Raw genomic sequence first — 14870 nt, 5'->3', positions numbered from 1 at the left:
CTGCAGGGTCAGGTCACTGGAGGTCACCTCCACAAATGAGAGCCAACCTTCTGAGAGCTAAGCACAAGTAGTCGGCACAATACTAAAATTTGAAGAGCATGATTTCATGAGAATGAAATCCAGAACTTTTCACCTACAACAGTATTGGAGGAATCAGTGACTTCAAAGTACAAAGCAAAGATTGCCAGGGTGTTAACTGGATTTCTGGCATTGGGAAAAGAAAAGACACAGGAGAATCAACAAGTTTTAGATCTGTGTTTGAAAAATATTCAAGCCTGTTGGATGTCTTGATTTTTTTTTTTTCTCCCTATTCATTGTGGTATGTTAGAAATGGCTTTAAGCTTAATGAAATCATGATATGTAGAATCTAGGTAAAGCCTGTCTTGGCTTTATAAACTAATCATTCTCTTTATAATCTTAAAAACAGGAGTGATGTCTTTCATTATTTTTGAACAGCGTCTTGTAATTTGTGTGGTCATTAAGAGTTATGAGAAGAAACATTATTAGCATAATACGAGTAATTATGTTCTTATTGTGTCAATAATTATATTAGTTTTTCAGAAGCTGAGCCAAAATATAGTTTTCTGTTAGATTTCTGTGGGAGGGTTGCCTTCCTTGACATCCTAGAGGATCTTGAATCTAGAGAGCACATGATATCTGGAGGGGGTGGGGCTGGTCTACTAACTTGAGAAGTTATGCTGAAGAGATCCAAGGGGGTCAGTGCATCATGGGAAGCCCACTGGGGAATCTCGCCCACCCTCTGTGTACTGCTGAAAATGTACTTAGCCTTTCTTTTCCACTTTTATCACTTGTATTCAACAAATGCAGAAAAGAGACATCTGTGATGGGGTAGTTATGGTTAAAAATGAATAGTTCAGATTTGGGAAGGGACCTGAATTATCACAACTTGAGAAACTATGACAGATATATGAAGGTCATTTCAAAACAATGTCCAATATATTCCTCAGATCCATATGGGAGTGTATGTTGCATTTGTTAATTTATAGGAACGTAAAACAGGGTTTTGTATGTTAACTGTTTATATTGTGGTTCTTGAGCAGTGGTTCTCAACCAGGGGCGATTTTCCCTGCCAGGGCTCCTTGGCATTGTCTGGAGACATTTTTGGGAGTCACAACCAGGGGTGGGAGGTGGGGTGCTACCAGCATCTAGTGGGTAGAGGCCAGGAATGCTGTTAAGCATCTTACAATGCACAGGACAGCACTGTACAACAATTTTGTAGATTGTTCTACAGCAAAGAATTGTAGATAATTCTACAACAAAGAATTATCTGGCCCCAAATGTCAATGATGCCACTGTTGAGAAACCATGCTCTAGAGTTTGCGTGTTCTCTAAACCTCTTACCCTGACACTTAGGATCTTCTCTAGCCCACCTGCCTTCTGCAGAGCACAGTTCCTTGGTTTTAACCTACCCATGTCCTCAGCTGACAGAGGTATCCACCGTTTATAAATTTCTTCTATATCTTTCCATGGATAGTCCATGAATATTGAAGCATATACAAGCATATATGTATAAATATTGTTTTTTGTAAACACACAAATGGTAGCAGAGTATACTCACTCTCTGTACCTTGCTTTTTTTACTTAGCAGTATATAATGTACATCAGTACATATAAAGCTGCCTCATTCATTTTTATAGCTGCATTTCGTTGTGTGGATGTGCCATAATTTATTTAACCATGACCCCATGAATATCCTTGTACACACCTCAGTTTGCCCTTGTGCGAGAACTTCTGGGTATTTGTGGATTTGTTTTGTAATAGCCCTTTTCCCTGTTCCTGGACCTTTGTGAACTCCCTGCCCTCCTGCCTTTAATTCTGATTCCGCCCTTCCTTTCAAGATCTGGCTTACAGTGATACCACTGGTTCCTGAAAAGCCCAGAGTTTTCTCCTTCCTTCACTTCTACCACTTCTTGGCAACTCACCCTTTTAGAATTTGTTCATTTGCTGGTATTTAATCCTTGCACACGTTTATCTGATTTTTCTAATTAGGCTGTAAGTACTCCTAAGCAGGAACTGTTTCGGAGTTGTCCTGCACATCTCTGTGGCCTCTGTAATACCTCCTAGCCCGGGTCTACCTGGAGATTGTTGAATGAATAGATGAATTCCCTCTTAAAATAGGGGCATTTTAGGCTCTCAAATTAGGATGAAGATATTGGATGTCATTGGATTATATTCAGCTTTAAACCCAGTAGTTGGCATAATCCAAAAACCCATTCATTCCTGTGAACCAACTTGGTCCTAAACCAGCTTGAGTCTCTCAAAGGAGACCATTTTCTCTTCTTACCACCTCCCCCCATGCCCCTCTACCCCAACAAAAAAACTTTTAAAAAAAGACTCCTGTCATTCGTGTGTGAATGTGTACTTTAAAATGTACTTAAGCCCTACTTTAGGAAGTATTGAATCTGTAGCATGCATGCTATTCTAGGGCATTAGATAATTGACTTTCTGGATGATAGTTTAGGGTTCTCAGAGGTGTAATTTATTTTTCATATTTTGTGATTTGTGAAATTGCTACCTACTAATTTTGCATGGTTCTTAGACAATCTGGCATTTATAGAGAAGGAAGTAGCGTGGCAGAGTAGGAAGAGAAAGGGCTTTGAAACCACACAAACCTGGGTTCAGATGCCAACTCCGGCCATACTTACCAGCTTCATCACTCCAGACAGAGCCCTCCATCTTTGGAGTCCTCAGTTTCCATGAGGTGCTAAGAGGCATGTGGCATTGGGGGAAGGGCAGCCACTGTCCCTCCTGCCCTGCTCCATGAATAGTTCACCTGAGGAAACTCGTGCTTTGCTTGTACATCAAGGTTCTCACCACCTCAGATACACATACAACCTAGGAAACGGGGGTTTATGTCTCTTTAAGAAGGGATGGCGCCAAGTCCCTACTTGCCCTCTACTCCCTTCTGTTTTGCCACCTGTGAGCCCCCTGCGTGTAGAAACCCTCGTGCTATTACTGCTCACTTTCCTCATCTGTAACGCACCTACCTTTTGGGTATTTTATGAGGATTGGCGATGATGCGTGTAAAGCTCTTAGAACAGTCCCTAACACATGGCAAGCATTTAATCAATGATACTGGTACTATATTTTGTGATTTCATTATTAGATACTTGACTTTATAATCATTGGGGGAACCCAGAGTTCCTGTTTGTGGACTTGAAATGCTCTGTTGGCTCGATATGCTATATCCCATTGCCTCAGTGGTCCTCAAATTCTGTAATTCCAATCCTGCCTGTTGAACAGTCACCGTCCCCACCTATTCCTCTTTCTTATTACTGTAAAATGAAACTGCTTCACTAGGATTAGTGAGGGAAATGGTAGTGCTTTTAATGAAATATCAATGAAGCGATAGCTAGGTTTTGCAAACCAGGATGAGTGATGACTTAAGATGGCATGTTCTGATGTCAGCATTATTACCAAAACCTGATGGGACTGTACTTTGAGAGTTGCTATGCCTGTTAGGGTAAGAAAAGAGTAGAAGATGAAAGTAATCTATGAGTGTGGAAACCATTTTTAGCATTTAAATAAAGTCTGGATACCACCTACAGACTCTTAGAATTAAGAAAGACAAATAACTCTTTATGTGTAAACAAAATAAAAAAAACAATATAGCACCTAACTCACCTGCAGAAGGGTAGTGTGGGGTAGTGGAAAGAGCCCCAGATAGAGAAAGTAGAAGCCACTGTCCTCATTTCTCATCTTCCACTTAACTAGTGGTGAGACTTGGGTTCCTCTCTAAGCCCCAAGTCTCCTCTTGTAAATGGAGGGAGTTGGTGGTGGTCTCTCACATCCTTCCAGCTCTGAAAAATACCAGCTCCTTCGTCAACACAGTGTAAGAAATTTAGAATGAATTCTGCCATTCTTTTTTCTTTTCTTTTCTTTTCTATTATTATTATTACTTTTGGCCGTGCTGCATGGCATGCGGGATCTTAGTTCTCCGACCAGGGATCGAACCCATGCCCCCTGCAGTGGAAGCATGGTGTCTTAACCACTGGACCGCCAGGGAAGTCCCTGGATTCTGCCATTCTTAAAGTTTACAGAACACTGTCCAAAGTAGTTGCTTCTACTCCGTAAGTGGTTTCTTCCATGTGTTTCTTTCTCATGGGGTCACATCTGATGGAAAAATGAGAACCAGGACTGTTAGTTCCTTAGGCTTTGGCACATGTTGCCGTGTATCATCTCAAGTGTCAGGCTTCTTTCCTTGCGGCAGTATTTTTACCACATTACGCTCATGTTTTGCTTCTGGTTCTGTTGCCATGCATCCCTTTAAAAGATTTCTTAGAATTTCTAGCTCTCCAAGTAATCTTGGGTTAATTTTTTTTTTTTTTTTTTTTTTTTTTACTCAAACTTAAACTGTATTTTATACTCTTTATATTCACACATCTTCCTTTTCAAAGCCATCTCTTTGGGGGACAGTTCAAATGTGAGAGGAGATCTTAACGGGTGAAGACATCATTTTAATTAATAAGTAATGTTTATTGAGTGATTTAGAGCCATGTTTTTACATTTTGATAATTAAAAAAAGACAGGGCCCTGCTCTGTCAACAAACTCACAGTCTGGTAGAGAGGGCACTCATGTGAACAAATAATAAAATATGTCATATGTGCATTAATAGAAGTATGTAGAAGGCAGGGAAGGAGTAGAGCAAAAGGGGGGTTAATCCGAGGAAGGTAGGGGTGGTCAAGGAAGGCTTTACAAAGTGAGGAAAGCCCAAGTATTAAAAGGTGAAAACATGTTTTCCAGGGGCCGAAATAGTGTTGAAATGAAAAAGAGAATTACATGATGCAAAGGAATTCCCAAACCGCATGATGTATTCAGAGGAACACAAGCAGTGCTGTGTTGTTACAGCATTAAGTGCGCGTGTGTGTGTTGGGGAGTGAGAGGAGGTGAATGATGGCAGTTGAAGATTCAGATGTGGACCAGAAGATCCTGAAAGAACCTCACAGACAGTGGATAATCATTGAAAAGTTGTAAGCAGGGGAGTGACACAGTCAGATTTGTACTGTAATGGCAGTGAGCCAGGTAGATTGGAGGGGGCTGAACTTGAAGGCAGAGAGGAATTGATTAGGGGCCTGTTGTATTAGAGAAGTTGTAGAGGGCCTAAACCAAGCACGGGGTGAAAGTAGAGAAGATGAGGAAAGGATAGCATTTAAGACTCACTAGGAGGTAAAATTGAAGGCACTTAGCATTTGCATTGATGTTTGGAGTGAGAGAGAGAGGAAGGAGTCTAGGATAGCTTTGGGGATTAGGTAGTCATGGTGCTCCTATTTGAGAAAGGTACAGCAGGAGGGGGGGCAGGTTTTTTGGGTGGAAGCTGAGTTGATTTTTGATGTGTTAACTTTGAGGTTACAGGAGTCCTAGATGGGAAAGTTGGAGACTGAGATTGGTAATTATCAGCATGAGAGTAGAGCAGGGGAGAAAGAGAACAATACTGGGACCCCAGGTGATGCAGAGAATCGTTGTGCTTCAGTGCAGTGTTTCGGGGGAGGTAGTGGGTTGTATGTGAAATATGAGGAAGTTGAAATGACGGCTGTAGATAATGATTGCATGTACAGTGGTGGAATCTTGGGTGTACTGTCCTCATTAGAGTAAAACCCTATCACTTCTTTCCTGCACAAAGTATATCTTGTTGCATTGGTCATTTGCTGTTATTATTTTCATATTTTCTCTTTATATCTTGGCTTTTCTTGATTTCAGAGTCTGCCCTACTCCTACCTCATCTGTGGTTAAATCTCTGTATATCTCAAACTGTAGAATATATGATTTTCCAAAGCAAATGTAGTTTTAAGATAAAATATGTTGTACAACTTTTTCTTCTTTTTTCTATTGAAATCTTTCCTTGAGTCCTTTATATTGTTTCTTGGCCACACATTAGCTTCGTTTTTTTCCCACTCTCAAATTATATCCTGTCACTTGGTTATCTAAGTGCTTTATCTTTTATACATTCTGTGACTTAACTGAAAATCACAGCTCTGGTTAGCCTCTTAATAGGACAATATGGTTTTGTAGAAAAATATGAAGTCGCAATTAAAGGTCTCAGAGTCTACCTACACAGACTCTTAGGAATGCTTTGTTAATTTCATTGCATCCTCTCTTGGCTAAAGGATGGAGGATTTCTTTTCATAAAATAACATCTATCTAAAGGTAGCCTTGGGAATGATAACTACCAGGGGGGAATATGAAGTTTCCATTTTTCATCCTCCTGCATCTGATAAGGAATATAGCTATACATCCCGGCCAGAATTTGCCTTGGAGGCAATTCTTTAGGCCCAAAGGAGATAAGATCTTTTGGTGTGAGCCATTGGATGTGGGATGGGGGAAGGTGGGCTGCTTACAAGATTGGAAATATAAATAATGGGAAAGAGTTGAGTGACATCTGGGAAAGTCATTTAGGAAGTGATGAACTTATTGGGGAGTTTTTAAGGATAGGATAAATCTAAAAGATAAGACCTAAGAATTAAATTAGAAAAAGAATTCCTCGGTGCTTTGAAAAGACTTTAAGGTTATGATGATGAAGATTACCAAAAGATATTTTTAGAATGAGGTCAGGAAGAATTGCTGCTCAAGGTTAGGAACAGATTGTTACCATTTGTAATTTATCAGAGGGTAGAGAAACTGTCAGGCGCTCTGTCCTTTCCTTAAACTATCACTCTGTGCTACTTCAGTTAATGCTCATTTAACACTATTCATTTAGCATCTTTGGGTGTCCATCAATTGGTTTCATGGGGGTCAGTGGACCTCCTGATGTTGAGTGCAAAATTTTGTGTGTTTTGCCTATTTTTGTGGGAGAAGATCTGTAGCTTTTGATTATTAAATTTTCAAAGATATAATCTGACTCCAAAATGGTTTAAGCTCGATTTTTACATATGCAGTGCTCTGCTTGATGCTGCTCTGTTGGAAAATGTAGGATGAGATTGGAAAGGAGCAGGGTCTTCCCATTTATGGCAGTAACTGAAGATGAAAAATGAAGTTGTAAGAACGATTTCACCAATGAAACCATCCGGGCCTGGAGTTTTCTTTATGGGAAGGTTTCTGGCAGTGAATTCTTTTTTTTTTTATTTTTTTATTTTATTGCAGTATAGTTGATTTACAATGTTCTGTTAATTTTTGCTGTACAGCAAAGTGATTCAGTTATACATCTATATATATATACATTCTTTTCTATATCCTTCTCCATTACGGTTTATCACAGGATATTGAATATAGTTCCCTGTGCTATACAGTAGGACCTTGTTGTTTATCCATTCTATATATAATAGTTTGCATCTGCCAATCCCAAGCTCCCAATCCATCCCTCCCAGACCCCCTCAATTTCTAAAATACATGTCTGACTATTCAGATTTTTTGTTTTACCTTGTGTCAGTTTTTGTAGGTTTTTATAATGGTTATACAGTTTAGAATTGTGGTTGAATACTTAATCCTTAGAGGTTCTTCATAAAGGTGTGCACTAACAAAAGAAGGTCACCAGCACCTGTAGACCTTCCATTGTTAGCAGCATAATAATCTGCAGCACCTACTGTGTGGATGAATTCAGTCTTAACAACAACCTTGTTTTGTATTATATATTATATAATTATATTATTTTATTTTATATTATATTTTGTTATAGTATTATTATATATTATTTTATAGATGATGTAAAGGAAGTAGAGAGAGGTTAAGAAACTTGCCCAAAGCTACTCACCTGGGTAACTGGCAGAACTGAGGTTTGAACCCAGTCTGTCTGGCTACAGGGCCCATCCTCTTAACTGCTGTGCCATAATCCTCTCCTGGGATCAGTCTTTCTAATAGGAATGAAGACTAAAATCTCTAAATTTGGACTCTTGCCTCAGTACTATGTTCTCTTCCTTGAGTCCCTCTAAATAGGTCATAAGGCCTTGATGCTTTCCCTCTACCTTTTCCTTGCTTGTCTATTTTATCAAATAATAGGCTCTGGGGTTAAATGTTTGTTTTTGCTTAAGAAACAGCTTCCCTTTCACTCCCTCTCCCCCCACCACCTCACTACCCTATATATAATAACTACATTGCCTTTGCGTTATTCTCAAATTAACATTTTTTCTCTGCCCTACCACTCCTTCCCAGTAGGCAGGAGTACATGGTGATTGGGGGTAAGGAGCAGCCCAGGAGGAAAGCTGTGTAGTTCAGAACTCTCCTCTGTTCCATCCTCGAGATGGTTGTATCCCTTAAGTTCATGTGCTCCCGCCATGCTACTTCTCTCTCTGCCCCACCGTTAGAAGCAGGCAAGCTATGTCAGCAGCCAAGGGATCCCTAAATTGCTTGGTTAGCTTGGATTTGGAGCAAGGGAGTTAGATGATTTAAATGTCCCTCCACCTCTATGATGGCCCCTAATCCTTGGAAGCACTTAACATTTGTACAGCCTGCTTTTCCTTTTTGTGGTCCTCTCTGGGTCTGTGATATAGACGGAATGACCTGGGCCACTTACCTAGCTGTGTGATCTTAGATGAGTCTTAATCCTCTTAAAGTTGTTACCCACTGTAACTTTATAAAGATTGTTGTGATGTTGTTACTGTTATCATTATTCGTAGTACCACCTTTGCCACCTCTGATAGACTTAACCTTTTTTGTTTGGATGGATTAATCAGTTTTTCTGGAAAAACTAGTTTTTCTAGAAGTCTTGCTAGCCTGGAAGCTTTTTTGTCTCTTTAAGATGACTTTCCATATCTTTGACTGTTGATTTTAAACTTTAATTCTCTCTGGGAAATTTTATTTTCAAGTCTTTTTTTGAGGGTGTGGGAAGAGCCCTGTAAATCTGCAGGTGCCCGTGTGTGTATAACTATATATACATGTGTATATATGCTGCCCTTAGTTCACCTGCATAAAATTTTTCCTGGTATTACTTGCATAGTAATGTCTACATTGTATTAATAATTTACCACTTCTCTCCTGCAAACATTCTCTCTTAAAATATCAGATAGGGATTTTAATGGGTTTAGTTTTAATTTAAACATTTTAAGGAGCAGATTTTTACTCAGGAAGCAATGAGCTACTCATGATTGCTGTTTGCTTCATTTACAAGCTGTAGTCCCTCTGGCTTAACTGCTTTACAGATTGTTCAGAGTTTTCAATATACTTAAAATGGTTTGACAGCTGTGACTTGTCTAGCACTGATCTATCCAATACTATCATTTCACTGAGATGAGAATATTCCCCCTCTTTCTCCTCCCCCCACGCCCCCAAGCTGGCAGCAGAGTTTTGCAGGATAAGTTAGAGTATTGTATTCAAGTTTTGATTCCTCTTTTATCCCACCTTTTAATTTAACCTTGAAACTGAAAATATGGTTAGCGCTGTAAGCAATACTTCTGGAAAAATCTGCCAAGAAAATGGATGATATAATGATTGGGAAATACTGCCTGTGGTATATATAAGTGGGTCTTAACCTCTAGCATAGGAATTGATGTTAGTTTATATGGCTTAGTCTTCTCTTTACTGAGGAGAGACAGAAATGAGAGAGAGGTATTTATTGGTTGATTCTCTAAGGGGAAAGCCGGTTACACCACAGTGGTGCATTATTAGCAGGAAGAAACGGAGAAAATGAGTGTCCTCCATGTGGCATTCTCAGAGACAGTAATGCTTGAGGCAAGAATTTGGCAAGAAAACAATGCAGGTCATTTCCAGGAGGTAGGTGGCTTCTGACCAATATTAAAAGCCAAACTTGATCTGTAGATGAAAACAAGAAGAAATATGCTCTCTGGTGACTTCTGCAGAGGAAGTTGCCTCTGGAGAGTGAGGGTAAGATGAGGGACTTTAGAGTAAAAATGCAGTTACAATGATGAATAGACAAAGGTGCGGGTTAACGTGGCAGTGGAAGAGGGAGAACGGGAAAGACCAGAGCCTAAGGCAGCGTGCAGGTCCCGGGCAGGAGGAGCAGTGCCAGGAGGGCAGAGGGTGACATACAGAAGAGAGGATGTTTCTGAATAAAAATAGGACCTGTTATAACTATTTGGTAGGTTGGAGAGTGAGTTTATTTTTTAATAAAATTGATAAGCAAGGTATTCTGGAGAGTATAATGTTTCCTGGCCCTACAGAAAGGTGAGTTACAAACAGAGAGCGGGGGCTGGGCCGGTGCTCCATGGGCCACCTTGAAATACCATGGAATTTCCCTTCCTGAAGAAGTTAAGGCGTTTATGAGAATAGGGTAGAACATTCTGGAATAATGCAGGCCTCTTCCTTTTGCGGGACATTTGGCTTTTTCTCTTAGAAGTTGGAAAAATTTGTTAAGCTTTGTAGATAAGGTGCTAGAAAATTGAGTTTTGTATTTGTGCTGCCATCAGGTATAAAGTGGGGAGTTTGTCATGCCCTATTCTGGAAAGTAAGTGTAGTTATTTGAAGGGTGAAATAATTGGAAGGCAATGGTCTTTAAAAGCACATTGAAAATGGAACCTAGGGACTTCCCTGGCGGTGCAGTGGTTAAGACTATGCTTCCACTGCAGAGGGCATGGGGAACTAAGATCCCGCATGCCTCGCGGTGTGGCCCCCCCAGAAAAAGGAAGCTAAAAGGGTTGGTGGGCAGTACTTGCCCCTAGAACCCTGTCTTGGTTTCTTTCCCAGGAACTTACACCCACTCTCCTGTCTCCCCCTCCAAGATGAGGCCAGCGTGCCTCAGTGAGGCTGGCGAGGGAGAGCTGTCTGTCTGGAGGGGCGTATCTTACTCAATTTATTATGAAGCAGTAGTATCTGGTAAAGGGTGATGTTAATCTCTGGTCAAATGTAGGTCAGGTGTGTTTTGTTTTCACTGCTCACCCTTTAGCTCAGGGCTTTATTTTACTAATGAAGGGTCACAGAGACAGAGACTTACACACAGACACAGAGTAAGGGGCAGTGACAGTTTTGACAGTTTCCTGTTTATTTTCAGTGATTTCATATAAGAACACATACTCAATAGCCGGAAACTCTGCCTCAGGAGCCTCAAGTGTTGTGTGCGTTTTTTTAATTCAAAATTCAAGAGGTTTAAATTTTGTTTTAGCATTAGCTGATTTTGAACCATAAAGTGTTCAAAGCAGATGTTAAAGGACTATACGTGTTCTCAAAAAAACCCCGTGTTGTTATTGTTTTATCAACTTGTGCGCTTTGGCTCTTACCAAAATGACTTAATTTACCAGTTTTAGTACCTTTCTGGGATGTAGGATCCGCAGTCCATGCATTATGATATGTAGCAAAAACCTGGTATCACAGGGCTAGCCTGTGTGTGGGACGTGAGTGCTTGACTGCCAGCAGCAAGATGGCCTGCTCCGTATTTATACACAGTTAAGCACTATGACTATTGCAGTGTTTACACCTCTATTTTTGGATTCCAAGATTTAATATCAACAATCTTCACTTTTGGATTCACTGCTACATTTCCAATTTTGGAGACAGTGCAATATAGTTGTCTCTCTGTGGGAAACATTTCCCGGTGATGGTTCGTGTGGCGATAATAGACTCTAGAGAGAATTAATTTAACGTTACTGTCAGCATTTCAGCAGGTAAAAAGTTGCCTCTTACTTTGAGCAAAGTTTAGTCTTGAAATAGAAGACGAACGGGAGTGGAGGGCTCGTGGTTGGAACTTGTGGGTAATAAGATGGAGTGGCAGGGATGGGTCTAGATTACAGAGGTCTTGGCAAGCTAAGTAGAAGAGGTTAGACTTAATCTTGTGGACAGCAAGCAGGGAGTTGCTAAGGTTTTGAATAGGAGGTGAAATGTAAACGATATTCTTATTTTTCTTTCTCCTGCCCCACAAAAAAAAGCTTCCTGCCAGCTCCTTTACAGAGATTTTTGGCTGGCAGATTTAACCCAGGATGGCCGATGGCAGAAGGCTGTTGTCCTAATCTTGTCAGATGGTAGCAAAGGAAGAGGAATTGGAAAAGAATATGTAAAGGAACTTCCCCATCTTCTCTCTTTTTTCCTGTGCTCATCAAAGAAAGTTTGGAAGCCAGAGAAAAAAATGATCCATAGTTTCATTATTTAAATTCAATCATTGTCCACATTTTGGCCAGTTTCCTCCTAGTCACTGTTTTAAAATGAGATTTTTCCCTTAAATAAAAAATTTTTAGATATGCTTACATGGAATACAATTTTAAGAACAGGGCTTAGGCAGTGAATGTTCAATGAATTTAGCAATTCTATACACTCATGTAACCATAACGCCAGATCTAGAACATTGCCGTCACTTAAGAAAATTTCCTTGTTCCCTTTCCTGTTTTCCCTTGTTAAATTTTTTTTTCTAATCTTACTATATATTTAATTTTGCATTAAAAATTTCTTTAGAATTATGACGTAGACATGCTTTCATGTAATTAAATATATTTTAAAAACATCGTTCTAGTGTCTGCCTTATACTCCATCATGTGGATATACCATTGTTTACTTAACGGTTTTCCCATTTGGGGACATTTAAACTGTTCTCAAGTTCCACTATTAAAAGTAACACCGGGACTTCCCTGGTGGTCCAGTGGTTAAGACTTCGCCTTCCATTGCAAGGGGTGCGGGTTCCATCCCTGGTCTGGGAGCTAAGATCCCACATGCCTCGTGGCCGAAAAACCAAAACATAAAACAGAAGCAATATTGTAAGAAATTCAGTAAAGACTTTAAAAATGGTCCACGTCAAAAAAAATTTTTAAAAAGAATAAAAGTAACACCACCATTAGCCCCAAGAGACATTGTGAAGGAATAAATAAAATGACTTGTTGATAAGTTGCATAAAGCAGGTAGCGGAGAGGAAGAGTTAAAGAAAATTCCAAAGGGTTAGACAGATGAGAAAGGTGAGAAGAGAATTCTCTTTCAGGGGGAAGTAGAGGATGTGATTGGTTTTGACTAGAATGAATTTGAGATCTAGTGAGATGTCAGGATTGCTCTGTACATAACTTGAAATAATGGAGTTAAGGACATCCTAGTGCCCTGGAAACAGAAGTTATAGTAGAAGAGATGACAGAGAACTGAGTATTGAGACAAGAGCATCATGCCAAGGATTCAGCTTTGCTCGACCTTGAGTTGTAGTGCTGATTTTTCTTTTGAGATTTGTGTACTTGTTCATTGGGTGAAATTGATGACTTTGAGGCATTCATTTGACTTCTTTATTCAGTATTCCAAGATCCAGAACGTGCTTTGCTTTCTATTTTGCTTCACACTAAGACCTTTTACTGTGGTTGGTGCTAATTCTGAGAAAGAAAGCTTGATGTGGGCATCTCTCACTTTACCTTGGCTGAGGTTAGAGCAGCTGCCATTTAGTTTTCTTGTCGTTCTACTGGATTCTTTCCCACTTATGGGGGATTGACATTTTTGCATAAGAAAATTAAATTGCCTGAATTAGCAGAAGTTACTGGAGAATGGAAGAAATAATTTAATAGGAAACAATTGCTAACTTTTGAGTAAATAGTGGGAATTGAACACATACATGCGTATGTTTACTTCCTTTATCTCCGAACCCACACAAAAATTACTGAAAGGAAATAAAGCCCACAGGAACAAAGCAAAATGGAGAGGACATCTCAGACTCAACATTTTGGAAACCAGAAAGCAAATGAACTGGTGGTCACTACCCTGGCTGAAAAGAGACAGTTGAACCCTAAGCAACAGCAAGGACAGTTCAGAAGTAGCCAACTCATACCATATTAACCCCTGGAAGGTGCAGAAAGATGCTTTTCAAAGTAAGGGTGCATGGGGGCAAAAACAGGAGACTTGGTGGAAGGTCTGTGTAAGAAGTAGCTGGAACTCCTGATCCTACCCACTCCCCCCAAACCAGGCAGCCAGATGACTGTGCCTCCCAACTCCCAGCAGAAGACTGAAGGGCTGCTCTCTGGAGAGGCTAAACTGGAGGGAATCTAGACTCAGGGATATTAGGCACAGTTCAGAACAATGGTACCTTTCTGAAAGCAGGGAATCATGTTGAGTGGAAAGATCCTTAACGCTCTTCCCCATCCCAGCTCCCAGATCCCTTTTGCCGCTACTCTGGAGATGGATGATTCTTTTCTGGAGAATCAGACAAGCCCAAGAGAAAAGACCCAAAGGCACCAATAAGAGGAGAGTTCCTGGGAGGACGAAAGGGGGGTTGTGGTAAGGAAATGGCCCAGCCGGTCTCAATGCCACCCTCTCATACAGGGCTCCCATTTTAATCTGCCCGGATGTGGCACTGTGAGTAAGAGCACTGATTTTGTGGGTTTGAGTCCTCTCTCCTTGCTCTGTACTGGCATTAATGCTATTAGTTAGCTTTGTGAGATTTTGAATTTTATGTAAGTGCACATGGAGGGGGCTCTGCTCAGACATTCTCCTCTTTCCCTTGCATCCCCCTACCCTCCCGATCTCTTTTCCTGCTATTGGCGCGTTGCTGTCTTCTGATGGGCATGTGGTAGGTCAGACAGAATGGAACAAAAGACAGAGACCTTTCCTTCACGCACTTTCTCCCTTTTGTCTCCTTGTAACTAAATGTTGATGTTATTCCTCAAAAGTGTACCTAGTATTTACATTTGATCTGTGTTCAAATTCTATTGATTCTCTGGTCTTAATCTCTCATGGACAGATCCCTTTCTTCCCATGCAGTGGTCAGTGCTCTGATCCTTCTAGAAACTGATTGTCTAAAGGGATCAAATTATTTTCAGAAAAATCCAGTTACACCAATTGATCATAACAATTATCAACTAAATACTGCTACCACCAACAGCAACAGTAATAACATCAATGAAAACAGGTTTTTGGTTTTTTTTTTTGAAAGAAATACTTAATGAAGGAAATATAAGTAAAAATGATGGTATCCTTGTGAGTTAGGAAAATAGTACATGACCAAAATTTCTATTACTTTAATCTTGTCTTTTGAATTTGGCTATGTATTTAAAAATTCTAATTGGGCAACATAAAT

General features: G+C 40.1%; 1 protein-coding gene across 3 annotated transcripts in view; it reads left to right on the top strand.

Moving 5' to 3' along the window:
• PPP2R5E (protein phosphatase 2 regulatory subunit B'epsilon) overlaps positions 1-14870 on the top strand; it is a 148254-nt gene that overhangs the window by 73825 nt on the left and 59559 nt on the right. The window lies entirely within an intron of this gene.

This window comes from Balaenoptera ricei, chromosome 2 (assembly GCF_028023285.1).
Source record: "Balaenoptera ricei isolate mBalRic1 chromosome 2, mBalRic1.hap2, whole genome shotgun sequence".
Taxonomy (NCBI): domain Eukaryota; kingdom Metazoa; phylum Chordata; class Mammalia; order Artiodactyla; family Balaenopteridae; genus Balaenoptera; species Balaenoptera ricei.
The sequence above is the reverse complement of the archived record's forward strand: the minus strand, read 5'-3'. Positions and strand labels throughout refer to the sequence as shown.